We start from the raw sequence: 15,897 nt of genomic DNA on the forward strand, positions 1-15,897 counted from the left end.
CTGAATGCATTCCACTGTCATCTAACAGTGTGAACAGAATAATACCGAATCATTCCTTTCCTTGCTTTTTTCTGAACATGCTGACCAGATAGACTGATTTGTCTACTTGCCCTAGTTGTTTCCGTGAGGAAAGGCTCTTTGTGTGAGTCCAGTTCATAACAGAAGGTCATGAAGACAGTGTATTGTGTACAAATCCTTGTTGTGTACCAATGGCAGAAATACCAAAGTATTACTATTTCAAGTCTTTTAAGATCTACCTTCTGACTCCAACTTTACTTTCTGCTATCAAAGAGTGCCACCTTCTGCACACATCGGAAGCATTTCCCAAATGGAATAAGCTGCTATTTATATTCATACTTGTGGGATTTTGTAGATGCTCAGCATGGTTGAAATGTGATGGAACAGCTCAGAATCAGTCGCTTCAAGAATGGCCAAGACATTCTTTCTTCTTCCACAACTGTAGTTTGGGGTGTTCTCCTGCCCCATAGACAGAAAGTCCATCATGGCATCGTACGTCATTAGGGAGCTGAAAAAGTTCTCATAGAGGCTGTAGCCCAGGGAGATATTGTGGAGCAGCCTCGGACTCTGGTTGGTCTCATGAATGGCAAACAAGAAAGGCAAGATGTGGATGAAGCTCAGACTGTTGACACTACAATGGAAGAGATACCAACAGGTTTTTCTCTTCAGTTTATAAAGACAGGTTGTATTGCTTGCAGCTTTACTTTAAAGACATCTGGCACTGATCAATTAAATTTTAGACTTAGGGCCACAGTTGTGAATTTCCCACAGACTGAAACATCAGTGAAATGAGGATGCAAGAGACCTCTGTATAAATGAGCAGACTAGTCTGATTGATCTCATAAAGGGCAAAGGTGGAGGGCGGGACCAGAGCTCACTTTCATAACATTGCAATGCAGGAAATATTGTCAGGCAGTCATTGCACAATTAAGAAATAGGAAATTCCTGTATTGTTGATGTACAGGGCCTTCCTAGGTGATAGACATCTCTGGATGCTCCTATTCTACAGAAAATCCCATGTGCTTTCTTGAGCAGAACTTGTTGCTTCAATCTTCTTGCAAGGTATTTGTGCATTTTGCATTTATTTTGCTGTTAATTGCCTTGAATACTCATGTTAATTGGGGAGGAGTATAAATAAACCCATAAAAATCAGGAGAAGAATTTGTTGCACAGTAGCACTATCTATTAATTTCTTGTTCTATGTTCAGCAACCTCAACTGTCCTTCTGTTTCCTCAACGCATAGATACAAGCACACACACACACGCAATATCAAAATACATGTTGTGAAAACAGTGATTACTTCTTGGACTGCCCTGGGTAAACCTGTCATTGGAGGTACCATCAAACCTTCCTGAGTCTGTCTCCGAGGTTGCCAGATATACATTTTCTACATTTAAGAAAGCAAAGAATAGCTTTCCCCTTGTTGATCACACACAGATCTATTTTGAGGCAGCAGAAGCCCCTTGATGTGAAAAGATGACCAGGGTAGAATGGGATGGCACTGAATTCCCCTCAGGAAATCCCAAGCACATTTCTCCCTCAAGAGCTATTAATACACATCATTCCACCCCTCTGAGTTGAAGTTAGTCCCATCCCTGTTAGCCTTTTGGAAAACCGTGAAAACATGGTTTTTCCAGCAAGCTTCTGGATCCCATGGGGAGCCTGCGCATTTGTTGTATTGTGCTTAGATGGCTGTTGTTTTCCTTAAATCTTGTTTTTTATATAGTTTGATTATGTTTATTGTTTTAACAGTTTCAATGGTTGTGATGTTGTTTTAACTGTTACTTGTACACCACCCAGAATCACATCCACTGAGATAGGCAGCCATATATGTTTGCTACATTTCAATCCATCAATCCATCAATCAATCAACTGCATAGCAGGGACAAGCTTTTCTACAAGTTCCCGTTTACACTGATTCTAACCTAAAAATTTACTTAATATTTCCCTTTTTTAAAGTATATGTTTCAGTCTAATTATTTACTCCTTTTCTTGTTTGACCATATAGCTATGGATAGGTGACCAAAGTTTACAGTCTCTTCTTTCCCACAGCATAAGACACTATTGTGTTAAATATTTTTTATTAGTGTATAATTCTTGAAGCACATCAATAGATGTGAAGAAATGTGCAATGAATTAATGACATCAGTACCCTATGTTTTCAGTTGTTTCTCTGCCATAATCTTAGCACATTACATGCGCACAGAGACCTTTCTCCTTGACTGGAAATTAAAGGTGATCCTTTTAAAAGTTGGGGAGCATCTGGTGTTGATGCTAGTCCCCAATGAAGAACTCAAAAGACACACTTCAGCTTTTAAAAAATCCAAAATACCTTTTACTTAAAGAAAATCTGGAGGAAGAAGAATAGGCTGCTTGAAAAAGACCAGGAATTGGAAAATGGGAACCATTACATTGGAGAGGGAAAAATCAATCACTAGGGGCACATACATGTCAACAATTACCGTAGAAATGCATGTCTCGGAGGCTTGAAGAACTCATATGGTTGGAAGAAAGCATTAGATGCAGATACAATTCCACCGATCAGGTAGTCTCCAGGCTTGTAGCAATTGTCCTTGTATGTTCCCTCAGTTATCACATTCAATGGACATTTCTTCATCAGAATCTCACAGGGAAAATGGGACAGCAGGAGAAGCAGGAACAGCTGCACTCGAGATACCATGATGGTGCTATTTGCTATAATTCCCTTTCAGCAAAGCCAGATCTTCCTTGGTCCAAGATCTGGCTAATGATGAGGAAAATTACTAACCAACAGTATGACTGCACTGAAGAAGTGCTCTTTACCAAAGATGGTCCAACTTGGAACTAGATCTGGAAACCAATAGCACCTTCTGCTCTCAGCAGAGTAGGAGGTAATTATGGATCAGATGTTCAGGTTTTATATACGAGGAATTAGCAAATATTTGTCACAGTGGTTTCAAAAGTGACCTGTGATGATGGTGATGAAATCCCTTAAGCTCTGTTACCATCACCATGGTTTTGATAATTAGAAGGAGGATTGGGAATCATTGTGGCAACATAGATGTGCAGCTGGGGAAAATAGTTTTGTGTGGCTCAATTCCAGTTTAAGAGTCAAGAGGGAAGAATTCAGGAAAGTTTGACTGCCCTTTACTTAAGAAACTCAATCTTGAGATGCTAAAGGTTGTAATATGTTAAAGATTCAAGGTTATAATAGCGTACACTAAATCAACTGAGCCCTTATTAACTAGTCGGGGGAACTCCATCTTGGTGAGAATGAGGTCATCTTCCTGAATGCAGGTCAGATACCCCAGACTAGCTACATCCAAGTAGGGTGATACCATGTGGATGATCCTTCAGAGCTCCTGTTACAAAATCTTCTGCTTTACAAAATGCAGAATGTTAGGAAAGTTTACATTTACATGTTGTTGTTGTTTATTCATTCAGTCGCTTCCGACTCTTCGTGACTTCATGGACCAGCCCACGCCAGAGCTTCCTGTCAGTCGTCGCCACCCCCAGCTCCCCCAGGGACGAGTCCGTCACCTCTAGAATGTCATCCATCCACCTTGCCCTCGGTCGGCCCCTCTTCCTTTTGCCCTCCACTCTCCCTAGCATCAGCATCTTCTCCAAGGTGTCCTGTCTTCTCATGATGTGGCCAACGTATTTCAGTTTTGCCTTTAATATCGTTCCCCCAAGTGAGCAGTCTGGCTTTATTTCCTGGAGGATGGACTGGTTTGATCTTCTTGCAGTCCAAGGCACTCTCAGAATTTTCCTCCAACACCACAGTTCAAAAGCATCGATCTTCCTTCTCTCAGCCTTCCTTATGGTCCAGCTCTTGCAGCCATATGTTCCTACTGGGAATACCATAGCTTTAACTACATTTACATGTACTCGTTACTTAAGAATCATTCATTTAGTTTGTGTTTTGGACTTACAATGGTGCTGAAATAAACAACTTACGACTGGTTCTCACACTTATGACCTTTGCAGTGTCCCCACATCACATGATTATGATTTGGGTGCTTGGGGCTTCTGGTGGGAAATGGCAGACAAAGCAGCTGTTCCTGTGTGAGCCCTGTGAGCAGATTTGGCTTGTTTTCCCATTTAAGGTGTAACAAAGATTGAGAATACATAATTGCCTCCCTGTTACTATTTTTGGTATTGAATTTGAAAGAGGAATATTTTCCTACACATTGGACTTGCTGTTTTCAATCTTTATTTTTCTGTTCATTTTCTTTGGGACTTGTCTGCTAGTATACTTGCTCTTGCCAATTTTAGATGGAAGTTTTTTTATTAACTCACTAACTCCTTTCCATGTGAGTCAGGGGCACCATAATCTACTGTTTGAAGTATGCAAGGTTTCAAAGAAGACTCCACTGAGCTTTGTTGTGAATTTAACCAGACGTCATGCTCCCCAGTCAAGCATTCCCAGAACATCTGATCGAACTCGCATCCATGCATCCATTAACGCGTGTCCACTTGTGAGTCAGCTACATGGGAGGGGCAGCTTGGTTCAAGTCTGGAATCACCTTGTTTGCGGTGCTTCAGAATGCCAAGGTCATCCTTGAAGAACCATTGGAGACATCTGCTGATATCTACACTAACTGGCCCGAGAAGGAGGGGGGTGAATCCCTGAGATGGGGAGTGGGGGTGGGTGGGAATTTGTAACTGCTCAGAATAGTTTCATGTAGAAAAGCACAGGAACCTTTCATTCACAACTTTTTCCTTGTACTGAATGCTACACAGCATTAAAATAGATTTCTAAGCAAAAGCTTTTGTCATGAGCGCTGATGGTGAGCAGGAGGGGGCCCCTATCCAGGGGGGAAAACGCATGGGTAGTAGTGAGGAGTTGAGCAGCCATTCAAAGAGACACAGAACAGACCCGCCTTGACTTTTGGGGTTTATCTGTCTGGGTTTTCCCACGCTTCTTCAGTTCGTTAGGATTTTCTGTCTAATGTAGCAGTAATAAAACACTAGAGAACTATTCCTCATCTCAGCATGGTTCCTGACTGTTAGGACAACTGCCCAGAGTCAGGACATCAATCCTAACAAACTCCTACTCCCATTGAAAGAGGGAGGAACAAAATTTTTTTTAAAGGAGAGAGATTTGGGAAAATGTCTTCAAAAAACCAGGAATTTCAGCAAGCCATCCAACAATTGGCAGCAGCCCTGCAACAACACCACCAACAAGTAGATCTCCAGATCAACACATTATAAGCAGCCATGCTACAGCAGTTACAACAACCAGCTCCGGTTAACCCACAACCGGTGCCAGCAGCAGCAGCAGCAGCTCTGCCAGTAGTCTTGAGATCCCAGGGCAGTTTACCAGAGAAGTTTGGAGGAGAAGCAGGACAGTTGAGAACCTTTCTCACACAGTGCACAATGTTTTTCAACAGCAGACTGGCAGAGTTCCCAACAGACCGAACCAGAGTCACCTTTATTTTAAGTCTGCTAAAGGGCCCAGCAGGGACGCGGTGGTGCTGCGGGTTAAACCGCTGAGCTGCCGATCGGAAGGTCGGCGGTTCGAAACCGCGCGGCGGGGTGAGCTCCCGTTGCTCGTCCCAGCTCCTGCTCACCTAGCAGTTCGAAAACATGCAAATGTGAGTAGATCAATAGGTACCGCTTCGGCGGGAAGGTAACGGCGTTCCGTGTCGTCATGCTGGCCACATGACCCGGAAGTGTCTATGACAACGCCGGCTCCATGGCTTAGAAACGGAGATGAGCACCGCCCCCTAGAGTCGGATTCGACTGGACTTTACGTCAAGGGAAACCTTTACCTTTACCTTAAAGGGCCCAGCAGCCAAATGGGCTATTCCCATGGTGGAGAACAACGACCCAATTCTCAACAACTACCAGAATTTTCTGGCAGGGTTCCGAGCACATTTTGACAACCCGATCAGAGAGGTCACTGCCAGCCGGGAAATTTGGAAGCTCAAGCAAGGCAACAAGAGAGTGGGAATTTACATTGCTGATATCAAGCTGTTAGCAGGGGATCTGGACTGGAATGAGAGTGCCTTGAAAGGCCAATTCAAACAGGGGCTGGATGAGGAAATTAAAAATGAATTAGTGCACCAGGGAACACCAGCGACTTTAGAAGGTTTATATCAGCTGTCTGTGGTCATGGACACCAGGCTAGAAGAGCTCAGGCAGATGCAGCCAGGGAGAGGCAGGGGCTTCAGAGCGCTTCCAGGATTTCCAGCTCTCTCTGCAGCATCTCTCTATGCAGGACCAGAGGAGCTGATGCAGATCAGGGCGAGCAGAAGGCTTACTTCTGAGGCTGAGAGACAGAGAAGGAGAGAGAGAGCCCTCTGTTTCTACTGTGGAGTCCCAGGGCATATGGTGAGAGCTTGCCCAGCGAGAAACCAAACAAATTCTGTAAGAGCCCCAGGGCAAGCAGCAGAACCAAGAGCCACCTCCACCTCTACTAACAACCAGGGAAACTCTTCAGTCTCCCTCCACATTGCTCAGCAGGGAGACCATCAATCAATTAAGAAGGGCTCATTCCAAGGATTCCAGGCAATCCTTTTACTACTTACCAGTCATAATGCACATCAACCCAGAGCAACAGGTCAAGCTAGAGGCTCTTGTGGATTCCGGAGCTTCCACCAATTTTATTGATGTACAGGCTGTACAAGACCTGAACATCCCAACCATAGAATTGCCATGTCCCATAGAAGTTGAGACCATTGATGGCCAGCCCCTCAAGGCAGGACCGATTCGAAGTTTCACAGAACCTGTGCAACTAACAACAGAAGACCACATTGAGTGGATCCAACTTTATGTTACTGCATTACTTAATGTGCCTATAGTCCTGGGCACACCTTGACTGAAGATCCACAACCCATTGTTGGACTGGACTACAGGAGCAGTCTCCTTCCCAGCTAAGGAATGCCAGCACCACAAGATTCAAGCTGCTCTTCTCTCTCCAGCAACCAACACAGTCACTGAAGCAGGGGGCGTCCAGTTGCCAGCCAAGTATGCAGATTTTGCAGACATTTTCAGTGAACAAGAGGCCACAGCACTACCCCACATAGGGAGTGTGATTGCACTATTGAGTTGATACCAGGAGCCAAGATTCCAGCAAGGAAACATGTCCCCCAAGGAACTAGCCACCTTAAAAGATTACTTGGATTCTAATCTCCAAAAGGGTTTCATCTGACCATCTACTTCCCCAGCATCTGCTCCTACATTCTTCATACCAAAGAAGCCTGACCCATTGGCACTGGCAGCTCAGGAGGCACCCATGAGAGTGGTGCATGATTTCAGCTCCCTCAATAAGGTCATGGTCAAAGAAAATTACTCACTCCCCTTAATAACTGATCTGCTGGATCGCTTACAGAAAGCACACATTTTTACTAGGTTGGACCTCAGGAATGCGTATAATCTGATCCAGATGAAAGAGGGGCATGAATATCTGACTGCCTTCAATACCAGGTTTGCTAAATTTGAGTACCTTGTTTTGCCATTAGGCTTGACAAACGCAGGAGCCATATTTTCCCGATTGATGAATCAAATTTTCTCTGATTTACTAGATAAGTATCTGGTCATTTATCTAGATGACATACTAATATTCCCTGAGGATGCTAGAACTCATGTAACCCATGTATATAATGTCTTACAAAGACTGAGAGAGAACAAGCTGTTTGCCAAGCTAGAGAAGTGTGCCTTCCATTTAACTGAATTACGTTTCCTGGGCTATAGAATATCACTTCAGCAAAGGATCACTACCTTGTCATGGTGCTGGAGCTTGAGCATCTCAATGATGCCATGAGCTAAACCGTGAAGGGCCACCCAAGACGGGAAGGTCATGACAGAGAGGACAGACTAAATGCGATCCCTGGGGAAGGTAATGGCAACCCACCCCAGTATTCTTGCCATGAAAACTAAATGGATCAGTACAACCAGAGATATGTCGATATACCATCGGAAGATGAGACCGCCAGGTCGGAAGATGGTCAAAATGCTACTTGGGCGGAACAGAGGATGAGTTCAGCTAGCCCCAGACATGATGACGCAGCTAGCTCAAAGCTGAAAGGATGGCTAGCGGGCAACAGTGCTGGTGGTGAATGGTGAATCTGATGTTCTAAGGATCAACACACCATTGGAACCTGGAATATAAGTTCTTTGAGCCAGGGCAAATTGGATGTGGTTATTGGTGAGATATCAAGATAAAAGATAGACATTTTGGGCGTCAGTGAACTGAAATGGACTGGAATGGGCCACTTCACATCAAATGACCACCAGATCTACTACTGTGGACAAGAGGACCACAGAAGAAATGGAGTAGCCTTCATAATTAATAGGAAAGTGGCTAAAGCAGTGCTTGGATACAATCCAAAAAACAATAGAATGATCTCAGTTCGAATTCAGGGCAAGCCATCTAACATCACAGTGATCCAAATATACGCCCCAACCACAGATGCTGAAGAAGCTGAAGTAGAGCAGTTCTATGAGGATCTGCAGCACCTACTGGACAACACGCCTAAAAGAGATGTTATTTTCATCACAGGAGACTGGAATGCTAAGGTGGGCAGTCAAATGACACCTGGAATTACAGGTAAGCATGGCCTGGGAGAACAAAACGAAGCAGGACATACACTGATAGAATTTTGCCAAGACAACTCACTCTGCATAACAAACACTCTCTTCCAACAACCTAAGAGACGGCTTTATACATGGACTTCACCAGATGGACAACACCGAAATCAGATTGACTACATCCGTTGCAGCCAAAGGTGGTGGACATCTATACAGTCGGTAAAAACAAGACCTGGAGCTGACTGTATTTCAGATCACGAACTTCTTCTTGCACAATTTAGAATCAGACTAAAGAGATTAGGGAAGACCCACAGATCAGCTAGATATGAGCTCACTAATATTCCTAAGGAATATGCCGTAGAGGTGAAGAATTGATTTAAGGGACTGGACTTAGTAGATAGGGTCCTGGAAGAACTATGGACAGAAGTTTGCAACGTTGTTCAGGAGGTGGCAACAAAATACATCCCAAAGAAAGAGAAAACCAAGAAGGCAAAATGGCTGTCTGCTGAGACACTGGAAGTAGCCCAAGAAAGACGGAAAGCAAAAGGCAACAGTGATTGGGGGAGATATGCCCAATTAAATGCAAAATTCCAGAGGTTAGCCAGAAGAGATAAGGCATTATTTTTAAACAAGCAATGCGCAGAAGTGGAAGAAGACAAATAAGATTGGGAAAGGAGTACGGCAGGGATGTATACTCTCACCCTACCTATTCAACTTGTACGCAGAACACATCATGCGACATGCTGGGCTTGAGGAATCCAAGGCTGGAGTTAAAATTGCTGGAAGAAACATTAACAATCTCAGATATGCAGATGATACCACTTTGATGGCTGAAAGTGAAGAGGAACTGAGTGGCCTTACGATGAAGGTGAGAGAAGAAAGTGCAAAAGCTGGCTTGCCGCTAAACCTGAAAAAAACACAAAATTATGGCAACCAACTTGATTGATAACTGGCAAATAGAGAGATAAAACATAGAGGCAGTGAAAACTTTGTATTTCTAGGTGCAACGATTACTGCAGATACTGACTGCAGTCAGGAAATCAGAAGATGTTTAACCTTTGTATTCCTAGGTGCAAAGATTACTGCTGATGCTGACTGCAGTCAGGAAATCAGAAGACATTTGCAATGACAAATCTCAATAAAAAAGTTAAGAGCAGAGACATACACTGACAACAAAGGTCGACATTATAGCATTATTATTCCCAGTAGTAACACATGGCTGCGAGAGCTCGACTATAAGGAAGGCTGAGAGAAAGAAGATAGATGCTTTTGAACTGTGGTGATGGAGAAAAATTCTGAGACTGCAAGAAGATGAAACCTGTCCATACTCCAGGAAATAAAGCCAGACTGCTCACTTGAGGGAAAGATATTAAAGGCAAAACTGAAATACTTTGGTCACATAATGAGAAGAGAGGACACCCTGGAGAAGATGCTGATGCTAGGGAGAGTGGAGGGCAAAAGGAAGAGGGGCCGACCAAGGGCAAGGTGGATGGATGATATTCTAGAGGTGATGGACTCGTCCCTGGGGGAGCTGGGGGTGTTGACGACCGACAGGAAGCTCTGGCGTGGGCTGGTCCATGAAGTCACGAAGAGTTGGAAGCAACTGAACAAATAAACAAGAAAACAGTACACTAGTTACTGGTGGGTGTCCAGATGGAATTGAAGGTGCTTCTTGTGATCTATAAAGCCCTTCATAGCATATGGTCTAGACACCAGGGACCACCTCTTCCTCATTATTTCTGCCCACCCTGTAAGATCTGGCAGAACGGCCTAACTCTGGTTCCTATGTCTGAGGCAATGCCATTTGATGGGTCATAGGAAGTGTGCCTTCTTTGCTGCGCACCTGCCTTCTGGAAGAGCATCCTTCAGAAGATTCAGGTTGCCCCAATGATCCTGTCCTCCAAGCAATCTCTGAAGACCTGGTTCTTCCTCCAGGTTCTAAGAGGAGAAGTGTTGTCTTGTATCCATTTCTGTAATGGCCCTACATGGATCTTTGGGGAGAAATTTTTAAATTCTTCATCAACGGCCTTGAAGTCTTCCATGGTTTTCATACAGTCAGTTCTACTGGGCAACAGGGGGTTCTAAAAACCAAAGGTTCTGGGAATGATCTAGGACAAGCAGGCAGTGATAGAAGGAGGCTTACTTTGGCTAACAATGAACTGAAGAAACAAAACCCACCTGTGGCTCTCCTAAACAGGTTCATTGGAAATACCTCCTTGTCCTAGCTGTAGCAGGACACAATGTTCCAGGACTTCAATGTGCTCCCTGCCTTATGCAATGACCAATCCATGAGAGAACAATCCTATTTTTCATGTATTCTGCAAGTATGCTATTGAAGAAGCTGTAATTAGGTAGAACATATCCTGAATAAATGGGCCTTTAGGTGCATTACATTTCCATTGAACTCAAAGGGATGCATTTCTAAGCTGGAACGTAAAACAGCAGATAAACAGCAAGAACCAAAAAGAGACAGCATCACTTACCTGATTCAATGAGCTTGGCTTGGTAGGATGGCCCTCGGATTGATGGATACCTGGACTTCAGAGGATGCCTCTCGTTCTGTTCTTCCAACATTCACCCCAGCAGTAGACTTGTTGGGAAAAACTGCCCAGTGCATGATGTCAAAGTCAGTGGCAGGATCTCCATTCTCATCCAAATAAACACCATCCATGGAAAGACTGTAAATCTGGAACTTCCTCAGGAAAGGATGAAGCTACAAAGACATGGAAACCACCTCTGTTTAATGACTTTCACAAGAAACTATTGGCTGATATCATTATTGAATAATGACTCCCAGTTGTTTACAAGGATTCTGGCTGATAGATGGAAAATAATTTTGCAAGACTTTATTCATAAGGATCAATCTGGGTATTTACCCAAAAGACAGGTAAAGGACAATATTAAAAATGTGTGGGAAGTTTTGGCATATTTGGAGCAACATAACGAAAAACAAGCCACATTGATTTTCTCAGAAGCAGAGAAGGCCTTTGACAATTTGAATTGGGCTTTCTTATTCAAAGTTTTGGAAGACATGAACTTTGGAGAGAACTTTATAAAATAGGACTTATTTTTAGATCTAACAAAGCCCTGCGTGTTATAAAAGGAAACAAATCAGGGTTGCCCACTGCGTCCTCTCTTGCTTATTTTGGTTCTTGAAGTACTGAATAGAGTTATAAGACAAGATGAGAGGATTGTGGGAGTAAAGATTTAAAAAGAAACAGTAAGGGCTTTTGCAGATGTGTTAGTGTTGAGAAGATCCTTTAAAGGGAAGTGAAACATTAATGGAAAAACTGAATGAATTCGGTGCATTAGCAGATTTTAAGATCAACAAACAGAAGACAAAGAGGTTAACAAAGTCCCTGAAAATAGAAGATCAAACAGGACTGATGAATAAAATGGGTTTTGAGAAGAAGGTAAAATATCTGAGTATTGCTATGACAAATATGAATTGTATGTTATTTCAATATAACTTTATTAAGAAATAGAATGAAATTTAAAAAAAAAACATGTGAAGAGGAGAGCAACTACAACTGTCATTGCTGGGGAGAATTTCAGTGATAAAAATGAGTGTCTTGCCTAGAATGATGTTTTGGTTTCAGACAATGCCTGTTTTGACAACAGATGCACTCTTTCAACATTCCCTTTTTAAACCTTGCAATAAAATTACTTTTTAAAAAAAGAAAACCATCCATGTATCTCATCCATCACCCTCTGAGTCCTAATTCAATATTTGTATGACTCTTATTGTGGAGGTGGAACTAGTCTGAACACCTGGAGCTCTTCAGTTCATTTTCTCTTCCTGGATTGATATTCAGGATTTGGGGGGAAGTTTATCTCTACCAAAGCCACTGTCACTTGCCTGCAGAAGATTTTCTGAACATTATGCTTCATACTTGACAAAGTGTCCTTTTGCCATTTTTGGCATTTATGTACATTCAATTCAGCCACACCCTCTTTCAAATCAGACATTTCCTTTATCACAATCTTAAAACTCTATATGCAGACAGACACTTCCTTTGGTGCCTGCTGAGCTCCCTGTGCCCCTTGACTTTATATTTTAAAGAAGTATTCCTTTAATTTAAAAAAAAGAAAACTGGAAGCTATCAAAAGGGAGGGAGGGAGGGAGGGAGGGAGGTGGTGGAGAACAACCTCAAAAGTGTGCCTTCCGACACAAAAGGATATTTGCTGACACTCCAGGGTGCCATGGTAGTCATGCCGTGAACAGGCAAAATCCAGCCCACTGAACAGCCACTTTGTGAGAGGGCTGCTGAGGCGTCCTGGTGCTGATGCTGGCCGTTGCTGAGGAAATGATGAGGAATCTCTAAAACTTCATCATTTAACACTGCAAGAGATGCCCCAAAGGCTGTTCTTGTTTGCCAACGGCCAGGAATTAGGACAGGAAAATCATTCCCTACGAAAAAGAAGGCACTGGAGAGCTCAACATCAGGTACACATCAGTATTGACCTAGAGAATCTCTGGGTTGGAGGCATGAAGAAGACATACGGTTGAAATGGATGACTGGATGTAGATATGATTCCACTGATAGGACGTCTCCCTCTTTGTAGAAATTGAAATGCTCCTTTTCCTCTCTCATCAGATTCAATGGACATTTTCTCATCAGAGACCCACAGGGAAAATGGGACAACAGGAGAAGCAGAAACAGCATTTCTCCAATCATGATGGATCCTTGCTAGGGTTGCCTCTCAGACAGGTGCCTCATCCTTAATCTCTGGGTGGATAATTAGGAGGAAAAATCTCTTACAAAAGGGCACAACTATAGTGAAGATGGTCCAGCCTGGTAGCAGACCTGAAAGGGCAAGTTTTAATTTCAGTCTGGTATAGTCTGTGCGTAATCCAGTCCCAGCCTCTGCTCTTAGCAGAGCAGGAAGTAGATACGGGCCAGATTTTCTGGTTTTGCCTAAGAGAAGTCACCAAATCTTTGCCATGGTGATTTCCAAATGACCTACAAGAATAGTGGTGAAATCCCATAGGCTTGGTTGACAAAAGAATAAATCAGAATGCTTTTGATAATTATAAGGGGAATTGGGAGTCACTGTTGCAACTCAGGTGTGCAGCTGCAGAAAATAGTACGTTTGACTCATGGACATGGTTCCAGCATGGCAGTCAATGAGAGAACAAGTCAGGAAAGTTTGATTGCCTTTTACTCCGGATTGATTTTAAAATATTAAAAGTTGTAATAGTCTTAATATCTGCTGTGAGTCTTATTATGAATTATTCTGGACAGTGCTTAACGAGCCGATGGGCATATTGCAATTCCTCCTTGCCCTGCCCTGCTGTGGGTAAGGCCATCTTCCTAAATTCCGGTCAGACACCCCAGAATTGTTAATGTTTTCTACTACAGATTAAGGTTACTATGGTAACTAATCATTTTGGCCGGGTGAAGAGGTTGAATTCAACTGTCCCCTTTTGGAAAGTTAATTTTTGCACCTGGGGGAAAGAACTTGCCTGGACTTGTTTTAGTTTCTGTTTCCCTTCTGTGTAGGCATGTAGAGAGTTAAGCAGCTCTCACTGAGACCCTGCAAGAATGCAGAAGCTTTTAAATATGTTCTGCTTTCTGTAAATAAGATTATTTTATAGAAATGCCTGGATTGTGACTTTTCTGATCTCTCCTGGGCCAAAGGCTTTCCTAGCAATCTGCCAACAAGAATAGCCACATCCAGGAACTGAGATGTCATCCAGATGAATCATGGGGAACATCTCTTAGAAAGTCACCAGTTGAGTTCTGAAAAGGAGATGACCAGAAATCTTCATGTTCATAGTAAGGAGGTAGGATAGTAGTTCCCTGGATTTTGCTGCTTTGCTGTAGGTTTTGGACTTGATATCTCATTTTCTTTGAGTTATATTACCTTGCATCTAATTTGCATAAAAGAAAACCAAAATGTAGGAACCAGTAGTTTCTTCTCCTAAAACTGCTAGAAACAAATGTTCTCATGGAGATGATGTGCCTGATGATGATGTAATAATAAGCCGAGTTGACAGGTGTGAGGAGCTTCTGTGTAAAATCGAGGATTCTAGAAAGGTGGGGGCCTTCCCTTCATTGGAGCATTCACACACAGACTGGGCAACCATCCGTCTGGGACGTTGTCATGTTCCCGTTCCGATGTTTATGGTTCCTCGTAATGTTTCACATGTCATATCTGCAGTTGCGTGCCTGCCTGGCCACGCTGGTAAATTTCCTTTGTGCTGACTTGTGATCTTCTGGAATGTATGTTTGGGTTATCTCTGCTGTTCAAGGTTACTTTCTCAGGCCGATTCTAACGGTTGCTAGCATCTGGGGTGGGTGGTTGCTATGCTAGCCTGAGGGGAGGGTTCGCAATGGGAGCAAGGCTTTTTAAGTTTGCATTTGGCGCGCTTTTGCTCATTCTCAGCTTTCTTCGTACTTTGCATACTATTCATTCAATAAATTAGTTTTCTCTAGTAATTACTGATGAGACTCCTTTTATTGGAATAGGCAATCATTACATAAAGCTGAGAATCTTTAATATCAGTCTGCTAGTATCCATCCAGTTTCCTGTGAGGAGTTTAATTAGCGATGACTGAAACTGCCCCAACCTCAACCACCGGCTCGGGGGAAAGTCAGCTCTCCAGAGGTGGGGAACAAGAGCCCATGGGACCGCGGAGAGAGGGGACTCTCACGCCAGGGTCGGATGACCTCTCCGACGCAACGGATTCCAGTTGCGATACGGAGAAGGCAGTGAAGTCAGTGGTATTCAAGAAGACGGAGGGACCCTTGTATGGGTCGCCACCAGCCCCAGCCAAGCCGGTGTATTCCTCGCTGTTTCTGACCGTGCAGATCACCAAAAGGACGAGAGCAGTGACACCAACGGAGATGGAGACGGAGAAATCCCAGCAGCTGGAGGCGAGGATGAAATCCATAGAGGATTTGTTGGCAAAGTTAACCTTTACCAGGGACACTCAGAAAAAGGAAAAGATGGGAGGTGAAGAAGGTAGTGACTCTCCTGACACCTCCGCGTCCCCAACCTCCCCTCCCCCCGTAGACAAACAGGGAAAGCAACGGAAATATTGGGGGGGAGGGCCCCCGCCGAGCAGGCCTCCAAAGAAAGCCTCCTTACCTTCCCCAAGTAGGGAGCAGAAGGAGAGAGGACGGAGCCGGGAGGGGGGGAGATGTGTGAAACTTCGACTGGCAGAGGCTCAAGAAATAGCGCCAGAGGTGCAGGAGGAAGAGCCACCACAGCCACGAAAGGCTAAGCACAAAAAGAGACACGATAGCCCAACCCGGGTCCGATATCGAGACTTTAATGTGAAGTTTAATGGGGATCCCACAAAGCTGTCATTTTTTTTGACGAATGCACACAGCTATATGGAAGAGTTTGGGAGCGTG

This window comes from Candoia aspera, chromosome 2 (assembly GCF_035149785.1).
Source record: "Candoia aspera isolate rCanAsp1 chromosome 2, rCanAsp1.hap2, whole genome shotgun sequence".
Classification (NCBI taxonomy): Eukaryota; Metazoa; Chordata; class Lepidosauria; order Squamata; family Boidae; genus Candoia; species Candoia aspera.